The following is a 13,747-nucleotide window of genomic DNA, read 5'->3' on the forward strand; positions in this document are numbered from 1 at the left end:
TAGCGAAGCATGCAGGAATATTCCATCCTGTAAAATGGCGAACGGCTGCATGGAAACCAGTCGGCCCCCAATATAGTCAATAAGATAGATCCATTCAACCAGTGGGTTCAGTTTTCTTACTTTTTTAGGCCTCTTTCATAAGGGCGATGCATTCTTATGCTGGCTACATCACAGGTGAAAATGTGTGCATGAAAAAAAAAACAATCGAGTCCCGGCCAAAATTTGCGTTTTCTCACCATTCATACACCGCAGCCCGGAAACCTCTGGGTCATTATAAATCCTCAGAATTACTTCTAATAGTTAAATAGAACCAGCTGTCGTGTTTTTACGGCATTGGACGCAGCTCAACTCCCTCCCCCTCCCTTTATCGGCTCTCATAGAAGCCTATGGGGGGCCTTCAGCGTATATCAGCTGAAAGATAGGGCAAGACGTGTTTTCCAGTCACATATAAAATTGGCTGCCGTATTCCATCGCCAATGTTCTATCTTTTCGAGCGCAACATCTTTACGCGGCTAAAAATTGGTCATCTGAATGAATATATTGGGATCCAATGCTTCAGATGGTTGCGATTTTTAATTTTTTTTTTATGCGTAAAAACACTTGTGTGAGTAAGACCTTAAGGGCGGCTACACAAGGATGTATTTTCGCGTGCATATGCAGAGAATAGTACCCATTAATGATCGTTTTCCTTTTTTGCGTGCGCATTACACGCGAACAAAAAAATATAGGACCTGCTCTATTCTTGTGTACATTTGCGAACCAAAGGCCCCTTAGAAGTCTATGGGAGGTGCGCAAATGCACACTCAATGCACATGCAAATATGCATTACACTGCGCAATTCTGTGAAAAAAGTACACATCTGGACTTCATTAGGCTAAGTAGCCTTTTAAATCAGGGCGAGGATATGTTGCGCGTGTATATGAACAGGCCCTGCATGTGAAAAAAAGTACAGTACAATGCACCAATACGCAGGTAAATCAACCTCGTTCACGATGCAAATATTTGGGGCTGAGGCAAGTGTGTTTCCATATACGCTCGTCTGAAGCTGCCCTCACAGAGTAGGAAAATGGAATCCATAGCGCAAATATGAATGAAGCCTTAAATGAGTATTACACATTCTACCATGCGATATCTTCCTAGTCTGTGCTCAAAGCAGAGGTAGCTATGGACCTGGCTTCATTTGTAGCCCACTGAGTTCATTAATAAGTCATACAGGTCGGCTTGTCTAGACACCATTGCTTCACTGAAGATGCTCATTCAAGACTCAAGCTGGGGCATCATTTATGTCCTTTGTGTTGAGCAAGCCGAGAAGTGTAGTTGGGAACTTTCTGTGGGCCAATGTGAGAGGGTATAAAAGTGGTCAATATATCTTGGTAATATGCTTATCAAATAAGCTATAGTATCTGTTCACATCTGCTTTCGGGGTTTCCACTCTTCTGTTCTGTCATGCATCTTTCACACACACTGCAGTATTCCGCAATAAGCTGCAGAATATTCTGCTATCAAAATCCACACCAAAATCCGCATGTCTAAATGCAGATTTTGCCGTGGAATTGGTTAAGCTATTTGCAAATCTGTATCAAAATCCATTTAATACCTGGTTTAGGCACTATGATTCTTGCTCAAAAAACATCTTTTGAGAGATAATCGTTGTGTCCATTTACAGGGCAAGGTGATCGCTCAAACGGCAGTTTGATTGACAGTGTTGAGTGATCACTTTGTGCTCCAAACAGGGTATGCAGATGACAAGCGGGGACCCTTGTCTTCTGCATCCAGCTGTTCTCTTCTCGGAGCACTCAGCTGGTATACAGCTGAGCACTCTGAGTGGGGTATGCAGAACACAGTTGGAGTGCTGTGTTCTCCATACCCTGGCTGTGTTCATGGAGCGGTAAACTGGTATACAGCTGAGCGCTCCGAGTGGGGTATGCAGAACACAGTTGGAGCGCTGTGTTCTCCATACCCCAGCTGTGTTCACGGAGCGCTCAGCTGGTATACAGCTGAGCGCTCCGAGTGGGGTATGCAGAACACAGCTGGAGCGCTGTGTTCTTCATACCCCAGCTGTGTTCACGGAGCGCTCAGCTGGTATATAGCTGTGCGCTCTGTGCGGAGTATGCAGAACACAGCTGAAGCGCTGTGTTCTTCATACCCCGGCTGTGTTCACGGAGCAGGATACCAGCTGAAACAATAGTATCAGTGGTATCCCGCTGTAAACTCCTGATAAAGTGACTCGTTAACAAAAACTGCACGATGTCAGTGCAGTTAGACCCGATGATTATCACTCAAAAGATGGCTTTGAGCGATTTTTGAGCTCGATTTGTTGTGTCTAAACCAGCCTTTAAACATGTATATTTCAGTGCAGGACATTCCACAGCGTATTGCGGAATACCCCGATGTGTGAAAGCGCCATCATGGGGACAGACAAAATTAAATAAACATTTCTGTTTAATTTTCCATTGATTTCATTGGAGCGTTCAGAGCGCCCGCTTTGTCTCAGTCCGTGTCAGTTCCATCAGGCTTCTGTTTTTTCATCGAAACAATATTCTAGTCTGTACACTATTTTTCCACAAAAAGAAAGAAAAGGAAACTTGATGGAAAGTAGCCCTCCTTTCTTTACTTTGTTGTCAATGAAGAATGGATGCACATAGAAAGCCTTCCATTTGCATCTATTATTTGTTTCGTCTAACTGATGCGTTGTTCCTCTCCCCGGCTCAAACTACAGAAGAATTCTTTACACTAAAATATTGTTCTGTCAAAACGGATGCAAACAGATGCCAAACACACACAAAAGGAGACTAATGTGGCCATTTTTTTGGAGGGATCCATCTCACAGATGCATCAAAGACCAATTTTTTGCAGTTTGGCTTTCATTTTTATATCCATTTATGTGATTGTTTGACAGATCCGTTAAAAATCTAAATATGAACATAGATGCCAAGAGAGCCTTAAAAGAATTTTCTCATAGCAGCAAATTATCCGCCATCTTGTGAGCCTTGTGCTGGGACTGCTGGGACTCCCACTGATCCCCTGAGATTGCAGCGTATCTTGAATTGTCAGCAGTGGAGGATGCACATGGGGCCTCTACCACTTTCACTTCAGTGGGACCATGGAGAAAGCCAGGCACTTGGACTTTGCTATCTACAGCAGTGCTATTAAAGTGAATGGAGCGGAGGTGGATATGCTCGTCTTCCACTACCCACATTTTCGATTGCGTCAGGGCCAAAATCTTGAGATTGGTGAGGTTTCCAACAGTCAGACCCCTCATTGATCATTACGTTTTTCCCTACTCTGTGGATAGGGACTAACTTGTTGTGGTGCATATAACCCTTTAAGGCCTCCTTCACACAACTGTATGTGTTTTTACATTCACCCATACACTTCGTATATTTGCATGAATTACTTTTTGACACTATCAAGTCCCGATCTTGATTAGCGTATTTAAAACAGCTGTCTCTCTCCCTCACTCCCCCCCGCCCCCCCTGCTGACTGCCGCTACTCACTGCTCCCCCGCGCCGGCACCTGAACCTTTTGTCTCGAGCGGGCAGGTACTCGCTAAGGGCAATGCTCGCTTGAGCAATTGCCCTTATCGAGTATGCTCACTCATCTCTAATGGTGATGCTATAAAGGGTGATGTAGTGCCTTTGCAGGCTGTGAGTTCTTCAGAGTCACCTGCAATTGTCCTGTAGACTCTAATGGAATTGCCCTCTTTGTGATCAGATCTTGCCCCACATGAGGCGTCTACAGATGTCCCAGACATCAGCCAAGAAGGTTGGACTGTCACCATGGAATATAGTACATTGATGCACCTCACCTGGATGCCAGAATTACATGTCAGTCCAAATCCCTCAACAAGTGCTACCCTGGAAGCAATGAGCAATACCCCACGAAGACTGAAATGGCAGTAAATCACCATCCTTGCTAAACTGTTTTTCTTTTACTGTTCCTCTGAGTTCCGCTGTCACTGGATTCATTAGCCAGAAAACTAAGGAGGTGGACATTGAGGCAGGTGGTGAACTGAACTACCCTGCTGTCACCATGTTGTTTTGTTTTCGCTGCCGTGCATATTTAACATCTCGTCGCAGGTGCGTGCATGAGGTAGGGATCTGTAGGCATGTAGGCATTTCGTGGAGTGTGTAGGAGTAACTCGTTAAAGTTTTGGTTCGGGAAAAATGTAACTTGTGCATACTGCATTATAATTGTACTATATATATATATACATATATATATATATATATATATATATATATGCTACTTTTATGCTTCCACTTGATGGCTAACCTATGCAGCTATGTATGAAAGGGTGCTTTGTAAGGCAATCCTCTTGTTTGTCTTTTTTGTTTGTTTGTTTTTTTATCTACATGACGTGTTTTATGGTACAGGGGGCGTTCTGACAATATGGTACAGGGGCGTTCTGACTCCAGATGCTATAATGGTGAAGTATTATTTTAAATTATTCATGCCAGCATGAGAACGCACCAGGCATGAATGCACTGAATTCCCCATCTGATTAGAGCAAAGTCTGATATAAATAGCCAAGTTTTTCCTATCAACTGGCTGTTAGGGCTTGGGTGTCTGCTGAGATGAGCCTTGTGTGTAGAGGTCTGGGCTTTGAGAAGAGTTGATTAACAAGGGAGCTTAGGAGTGCTGAGGGAACCTCATCTGGAAGGCTGATTACCATCAGTGTGCAGTGAGAGAAATGCCACCTCTGCCTTGCAGATATTGAGGAGTTTCTGCTGAGAAGACTGGTAGCTGTAGAGTCTGAAAGAGAAAAAGTTGCCACTAACAATCTCCTGAGAGACTGTTAAGTAACGTTCAGCACTGAGCCTCTCTTTTAAGAAAATCTATGCTGTTGTAGGCCAGCTGTCACCTGTATATGGCCGTATTAGTGTTGTCTGGTTACTTTTCTAAATTTAAATATATGGGGCAGATGTGGTAAAATAACAAATCAACCACCCATCCTTGGCCCCGGCAATCTTGTGCTGCAGCCCCATTGTTCTCCCAGTCTCTATTGACAGTAGAAGTCAGATGACCACTGCCTGTCAATCAGAGGCTGCAGCATCACCATTCAGAACTCCTAGCATCATGGCACCCTGGATGTGAGCACTGATGCCAAGAGAAGAGGTGTTGATGCTGCAGCCTCTCATTGGCCAGAAGTGGTCATCTGACTTTTGTTGTCAACAGAGACCAGACAACCCCCGTAGTAAAATTGTTCTGCATTACCCGATCTAACATTTCCGCCCCATCTTTTGCAACTAGTCCTTTACACATGCTTCTGTTAGTAAAATTAATAGGGCTCCATTTTCCTTCACAGACTTATAGAATGCTCCTTCCATTTTGTATGATATAGTCTGTGTCAATGTTTTGTACTTTTCATTTAACAAGATTTGCTCAAATGTATTGAAGAATGAAAAGGGACCGCGATGATTAGAACATTCCAAGGTCCTCGATTGAATGTCTCGGTTCATTGCACCCTGTTCTCCTTTTTCTCTCTAGACGGTTTGACTAGCATTTTAGATGGCAAATTCCTTATCTTGCATTTTTATATTGTTTGTTTCATTGACCAATGGTAGTAAATGAATTATACTAGAATTGAATTATTGTAATCGAAGCATGTGCCTCTATAAAAACTGCTGCCTGTCAATCAATAAACAGATAACTTTGGATCACATCAAGTCGTGTGTGCTTTGACAAGTTATTTCTGGGCCTGTATATACTTCTAACCAATTTGGCCTGAAGCATATCGTATAGCAAATAGAACTATTTACACTAACATTTGGCGCCCAACGTGGGGCATTGGATTGACTTCACATCCCAAAAAAGAATTCAGTAACTTTCACCCCCCCGAAGAAAACATAGGCAGAGCGCGCGCTACAAAAAAATAAGATTTCTTACACAGTGTCTGTTTTTCCCTGAGGCTGTGATTGACCTTCTGCACAGGAGGATGAAGGACACACCTGTCATGCTTTGATCCATGCAAAGAACCAGACAGATTGATATGCTTTGGGGTAATTTTGGAATCTGTATGTGAATGTTGTCCGGACATTCATATATTATGAACATGCATGATTTTATTGCCCTGAGATGAGATTGTAAATGAATGCTACAGTAGCACATTGAGTGAATCTGAAGGGAAAAGGCTTAATAAGTACTGAAGTTGTGCTAAATGCTATGTATTACACTGGAGTCTTTAAAATGTGTGGGTCTTGGTGACATTTCACTACCCCCCACCCCCCTTCTTCAACTTCTGACTGACATTCCTAAGAAGACAGTGGACATTTAATGCATAGTTACCATGTTGTAAATTTACAGAGAATTGTTATGATTTAAAACTGTAGATGATGGCAATTGAATTTGGCAAATTTGACAAATATAAATGTATTTGAAATATTGTATCTGACCAAGGAAATGTTGTCTTTAGACCCTCTTGTTGTTGTGGTTGACAGAAAATATCTTTACTTGATATATGATATGATATTTGGCATGATTTTACAGATAAATTGGGGTATAATATATCATATATCAATGATGCTATGAAGTGGGCACATTTAGGCTGGCTGTACATGGGTATATTTGCATTGCGGAATCCGGAGCAGGCATCCGCCTCCAGATTCTGCCGCAAATACTGCACATAAGATGCTATTGAAAAAAGCTTTTTCCTCACCACAAGTGGAAATCTATTGCGATTTTCTGCCCTGGAAGGAAAATTCGCAACATTTTCCTTTTTTCGCGGATTCCGCATGGACAAATTCGATTGAAGCCAATGAAAGCCATCCGATCCATGGCCCTCCCGCAATGATATTATGGAAAGGTCACAGATTCTGCCTGATCGCTAGGCGATGATGTGGGAACAGCAGTGGTTTAGAAAACATTTGTACTGCGCAAGTCCAATGGCTCACCGTGTAGACTATCAGCAGGACAGAGAAGATACAGCAAAGGCAGATACGTGTGGATGCCGACTGGGCACAGGATCGGATTCCTCTGTGGGCTCCTACATGCGGAATCCGACCCGGTCGTATGCAGCCAGCCTTCGTGTACATGCCTCTGAATTTCATCTGATTACCTAAATATTTTCTATGAGTAGTAGTGTATATGAATGACATCTTCCTAAACCACATTGTAGTAGCAGTATTGATTTACAATGGTCTATACATATATTGTTGGAATAACAGTAGCTCCTTGGTTAGTCCATTCAAGTCTGCTTCTTTTAAGTGGTCCACCTTGGCAGCAGATGTCTCCTGATTAAAGAGTGGGCTGATCTAGAATAGGCATTGACAGCTTGGATTCACATGTGGTCATGTCAGAACCTCTGCTTGAAACTCGGGTAGTATTTTAGAATCCTCTTTTATGTTTTACAAAACAACAAGAAAAGAAAGTTGCTCGGATTGGAAGAATAGTTTTTTCTCTTGCATTGTCTAAAAGCTCAGTGGGATCCCCATCAACAAGGTGAAAAAATACGCTTGTAATACTGTTTGCATTCACTCATCTCTGCCATATGCACAATCAGTAAAAGATTGGGGAATTTCCAAAAACATAATGAGCTATCTCCATGATGCCTCGTACAAATATGTGGCAGTTTTCCAGCTTGTCGACTTATTGCTGCAGGTTTGATGCTTTCTTTTCAATGTTTTTTTTTTGTTCACCTCTCTTTGATTTTGTTCTTGTCTGATGTTGAATTGTATTTTGTATTTTCTGCTCCTATTTTCATTCTCCATGTGTGAGCCAAACAAAAATGACTAATGGGTTAGATTATTGCTGGTAGACTTCAATAATGCATTGCATTTATATACAGTAGATATAGGAGCCCTTAGCAGCCTTAAGGGCACATTTACACTTGCACATGAAAACATGGATCAAATTCAGATGCACACTATGCATAGCCTTTTGTAACAATTTGTTATGTTTTTGTTTTGGTAATATATTCATTTTTGGTCTGTATTATGTCTCCGGTTGTCCATTTTCAGTAGTATTTGTCCATTTTTCATTAAAGGATTAAAAAAATTTTCGCAATTTTTTGCAATATTTCTGACATACAGATGTAATGTTGATGAGATACAGATGACAGTACCAATACAGATCTGGGTACATGGCTATAATTGGCACTAGGCGTTGGTAGCCAGTACCTAAGTTGATGCCTTGCTGGAGAGCGTCGCTAGCAAGAAGAATTTTATTTTCCAAACTCGCAGCCTTCAGTGGAGCAGTGAAGGGATTTGGAAGCAAGACACACAGAGATGGCAGCAAGCACAGTATGATAGAGCAGCAGTCAACAGGAACTGCTGTCCATTGCTTCGCCAATCAGATGGCTGCACACTTTTAAATAAGAGACATCGCTGCGGATGGAAATATAAGCGCCATGGTACTGAAGCCACTGTCTGCGAGTGAAAGAATCTGAGTGTAAGTAGAAAAGATGGTGTCCTCATGGTGGAAGCAGGTAGAGCATGGAGGGTGCGCCAGAAAATCCTGAAAGAGGAAGTAAGGGAGGAACGGAGGACCTTTGCTTTTGCAGAGAAAAGCAAAAAAAAAGGGGGGGGGGTGGAGCAATTTCTAGCAGGTAAACAGGTTAATTTGGTGGGAAAAAACGTATTTATGTATTCGTTGATGCATGTACACATCAGTACACATTATTTAAACGCATCTACCTGCACGCTTTTTTTCTCTTTCTAAGGCGGTTCAAGACTACCTCTTAACAGGTGTAGCCAACGCACAGGGGAGATGAGTGTGAGGTATATTTAGCTGTGAAAAAATGGGTGTGGATGTGACCTTTTTGTGGTAAAGAGGCTCAAAACATCAAGATGGTAAGCTCAACCTCTCTGTTTCATTTAACCAGCATGAGTAGACGTGTTTCGGGGCTTTGGAGCCCCTTTCTCAGTATTTGCTGGCAACACATTATACTAGAACATATAACATGGGGGATTTAGTAATATGCATGTACATTTTATAGAAATACAAGTAAGAAAAAGGGATTAGATGAGGTATGAAAGAAGAAAACAGAAAATAGAAAAAATGGAAATGAAATCGGTGTAGAAGTACATAAATGACATAAGTTGCATTAATGTCATTATCTGATAAAGTGGTGGGGTACTCTTTGTTGAAAACAAAATCAGCATGCTATCGAGAGTGGGGTTATATAAAAGCAGATATATTTTAGTTGGCTAAAATAACAAAAAAAACATTTTACTCACTGAATTATTAAGAGGTGACAAAGAGTAAGCTATAAAACATAAACATAAAAGCAACTAAAACCAGCATTAAGATCATATGAAAAAAAATAATGACTGTATAATCCATATATAAATAAAATATGCGCTTGTGCCTATTTATCACACAAAGGTCTCGTCTACACTAGAGATGAGCGAACGCGTTCGTCCGAGCTTGATATTCGTGCGAATATTAGGGTGTTCGGGATGTTCGTTATTCGTAACGAACACCATGCGGTGTTCTGGTAAATTAAACTTTCTTCCCTGAGACGTTAGCGCTTTTTTTTGGCCAATATAAAGACAGGGAAGGCATTACAACTTCCCCCTGCAACGTTTAAGCCCTATACCACCCCCCTGCTGTGAGTGGCTGGGGAGATAAGGTGTCACCCGAGTATTGAAATCTGCCCCTCCCGCTGCTCGCTATGGATGCATTCTATATGCGCTCAATGGGGCCAGCGGCAGCAGCGCTGACCCCATTGAGAACATATAGAAGACAAATCCTTCTTCTCTGGCACAGCTGTAACAGCTGTAGCAGAGAAGAACGATGTTTTGCCCATTGAATTCAATGGAGCGGCAATACAGCATGTTCCACTGAATGCAATGGGCTGCCGGCGATCGCAGGATGAATGGTCGGAAAGGGGTTAAATATATAACCCCTTTCCTGCAATTCATCCAGAAATGTGTTACACTAAAAATATATACCGGCGTATAAGGCGACAGGGCGTATAAGACGACCCCCCAACTGTCACCTTATACGCCGGTAATACAGTGGAGCAAAGAATAAAAATCATTACTTACGTTTTTAGATGATCTGCGGCGTATAAGGTGACAGTTGGGGGGTCGTCTTATACGCCCGGTCGCCTTATACGCTGGTATATATTTTTAGTGTAACACATTTCTGGATGAATTGCAGGAAAGGGGTTATATATTTAACCCCTTTCCGACCATTCATCCTGCGATCGCCGGCAGCCCATTGCATTCAGTGGAACATGCTGTATTGCCGCTCCATTGAATTCAATGGGCAAACATCGTTCTTCTCTGCTACAGCTGTTACAGCTGTGGCAGAGGAGAACGATCTTTATGCTGACAGTGGGGGGGGGGGCACTCTTGCCGCTATTGTGGCTTAATAGTGGGACCTGTGAACTTGAGATGCAGCCCACCATGTAGCCCCTCGCCTGCCCTATCCGTCACTGTGTCATTCCCATCACTTTCCTGAATTGCCCAGATTTTCACACATGAAAACCTTAGCGAGCATCGGCGAAATACAAAAATGTTCTGGTCGCCCATTGACTTCAATGGGGTTCGTTGTTCGAAACGAACCCTCGAGCATCACGGGAAGTTCGTTCCGAATAACGAACACCCGAACATTTTGGTGTTCGCTCATCTCTAGTCTACACCCATTTTCTATTGCTTAATATATCCTAACACTCATCTCTCCTTTGGGCTGAGGCAATCATTGGGTTGGCTGTACCTGTTCAAAGGTACCCTAAACCACATTGAGAAGAGAAAAGACACGTGCGTGTAGATGCGTGTACATATGTATATACGCGTGCATACACCAATTTTCTTTCCATTGCCAAATATACCCCACTGTGCTTTGGCCAGGCATACAACTTGGGGTTAAATGGTAGCATGGAAAACACACCCTCTGGGGACTGTATTCCTCTGTATTCCTAGCGGGGGTGGGGGTGGGGGGCAGCATAGCAGGCATTCTGTTCAAGGGTAAGAAGACAGTAATGCATGCACTTTGGGAAGGGGGTGCTGCACAGGCTATATGACGGGCACACTCTTGGGTGTCTCTAAGTAGTCACCTTTGCTTAGTGGGAGTACTTGTAGGAATGAGCAGGTGAATGTCTGGATGGTTTCTGCAGTGGCCAGACCAAGATGGACACAAGTTTATGCAGCACACACTAAATGTGTTACTGAACATGTATATTTACAGTCTTCTACTCAACAGAAGGGCATAATACGTAAACATTGCAGAACAGGAGACACAGCCTTGAAACACCGTAATGCGAGGGCCTAGCGTCCACCAACTAACACCCTCTTACACATGGGTTTGAACTCTGTGGCTGGTCCCTCACTTCTTTCACCTGTGTAGTAGTCGCTGCAAAGACTTTTGTGTTTGGGCCCTTCTGGTACACATTGGGCCTCTCATAGGCTAAGCCTATTTCTGCTAGCCGTCTCTATATTTTACCTGCTATGGTGGCTGCCACAGCAGGCCTTTCTGCTAGCCCTGGATCTACTGGGCCTCTTCTTCAGGGTCCCTGTTGCACCCTCAGCAGAAGGATGTAGCCACACATGCCAACCACTTCCTTTATGTAGCTTATACCACTGTCATCCTGTGGTGGCGGCTTCCACCACTTCAACTAACTATAGCTAGGTCACCACTGCCCTAATGATGCCCATCTGGTGCTATTTAACAATGTTCCTGCCTACTTGATGCTGTTGCATCCACAGTGAAGGCAGGAAGAAGGTCTCATACCATGGGAGGTCTCATTCTGGACAATGACACGCTAATTGCATCCCTGCTAGCCATGCTGGGGGTAGAGATATTTTCTGGCCATGTCAGGGTGACCATGCATTTTAACTGCTTCAGTCGCTATGTGCACTTATAGGAACGTTTGTTGCTGCTCATCTTCAATGGAGAAAAGGTCCTCCACCACCTTACACACTAAAGGGAGCACCATTGCTGAATATGAAGCACAATCACTATGGGGGGAACTAAGGGGGTCAGTTACTTTATATAGGGAGAACAATTATTATGTGAGAGCAAATAGGGAGCATCATTAGTGTGGAGTGGTGCACACAGAGGGCACCATTACTTTATGGGGGCACTATTACTGTGTGAGACATGTTTTATTCTTTTCATTTCACAAAAATACAATCATATAATGGTATATGGAACAAAAAGCAAAGCACTTCCAACAAATAAATTAAACGTGAAGGTGCAAATAAGCCATAGATGTGACAAATACGATTACAGAAACATGTGCCTCAGCACTCATTCACACTTAATATCTAGACGCTCAACTGTTGCTTATACTAACCATATAAAAATGCAATGGCACATCCAGGCAAACCATTGGATGTGTTCCCAACTATTAAGACACTTCTCTTTGTGCAAAAAACTTTGAAAAACATAGGAAAGCAGTGGTTGCCTTCACTTTTGTTGTGCATTCCATTTATACATCTGTCACAGGTGCTTCAGTGACAGTATCTAGCCAGGTATCCAGCTGTCCCATTGATTTTGGAGGCTTTTTACCCAAAGAGAGGCGTCTTTAGAGTTAGTAGCCCATCCAACTAGGTTCACCTGGACATGAAGGATGAGCCTGCATGTTTTGATCAAATTACGCGAACCGTACAGAACTATACATATAATCGTATATGTCAGCAAACTCTTTGCTCTGCACTCACTACCACTTTGACAGACTAGAGTAAAATTTAAATGAGAATAAAGTTTACATTTTATTAATTCCTGTCAAAAATAGTGTGTGTGTGTTGTGTACCAATGCAGTATATGTACAGTGATAATAACAGAAACATATGCAGATCCCAGAGAAAGCCCTTGGGGCTCAGTCACATTTTAATAATAGGATGAGGACAGATTCTTTCTCCATGAAAGTTTTACACAATGTCTGTGACACCACATGACAATGCCCACTGGCATAACTATAGGGGATTCAGGGGATGCAGTTGCACCTGGGCCCAGGAGCCTTAAGTCTTATTTACACACACAGATATCTTTTGAAAGATTGAAAGATCAGTGATCGTTTTGCATAAAGTACTAATAGACACTGTGAGCTGCTACAGAATTCAGCAGGAGGTCTGAGCTTTGTAATTTGCTCCATTGTTTAGCCATGGGCTCCCCATGTAGAATTCAGCACCATGGACAGCAGACACAGCGTGCGGTCCTGCTTATCAGCTGTTCTGCAGGTAGGGTTGAGAACTGCTGTAACAATGTTATCAGCTGTAATCAGCTCTCCACAAGCAGAACGGAGCAAGGTCCTGCTTATCAGTTGTTCTGCCGAACAATTGTTTTCAAGCAGAACTGAAAACCATTGTTCAGCTTAACAGTGAAAGATGGGCTCATTTAGATACGATTATCACTCAAAAGACTGCTTTTGAGCAAATTTTGAGCGATAATCGTTGTCTAAATGGGACTTTAGGGGGGCCATAAAGCCTCTCCTCTCCATATAGGGAGCGCAGTATTATGAATAAAGCATTATAGTTGGGGGCCCTGTTACAAGTTTTGTATTGGGGCCCAAAAGCTTCAAGTTACACTTCTGACTAGAGATGAGCGAGCACCAAAATGCTCGGGTGCTCGTTACTCGAGACGAACTTTTCACGATGCTCGAGGGTTCGTTTCGAGTAACGAACCCCATTGAAGTCAATGGGCGACCCGAGCATTTTTGTATATCGCTGATGCTCGCTAAGGTTTCCATTTGTGAAAATCGGGGCAATTCAAGAAAGTGATGGGAACGACACAGAAACGGATAGGACAGCGAGGGGCTACATGTTGGGCTGCATCTCAAGTTCACAGGTCCCACTATTAA

This window comes from Eleutherodactylus coqui, chromosome 8, assembly GCF_035609145.1.
Source record: "Eleutherodactylus coqui strain aEleCoq1 chromosome 8, aEleCoq1.hap1, whole genome shotgun sequence".
Taxonomy (NCBI): Eukaryota; Metazoa; Chordata; class Amphibia; order Anura; family Eleutherodactylidae; genus Eleutherodactylus; species Eleutherodactylus coqui.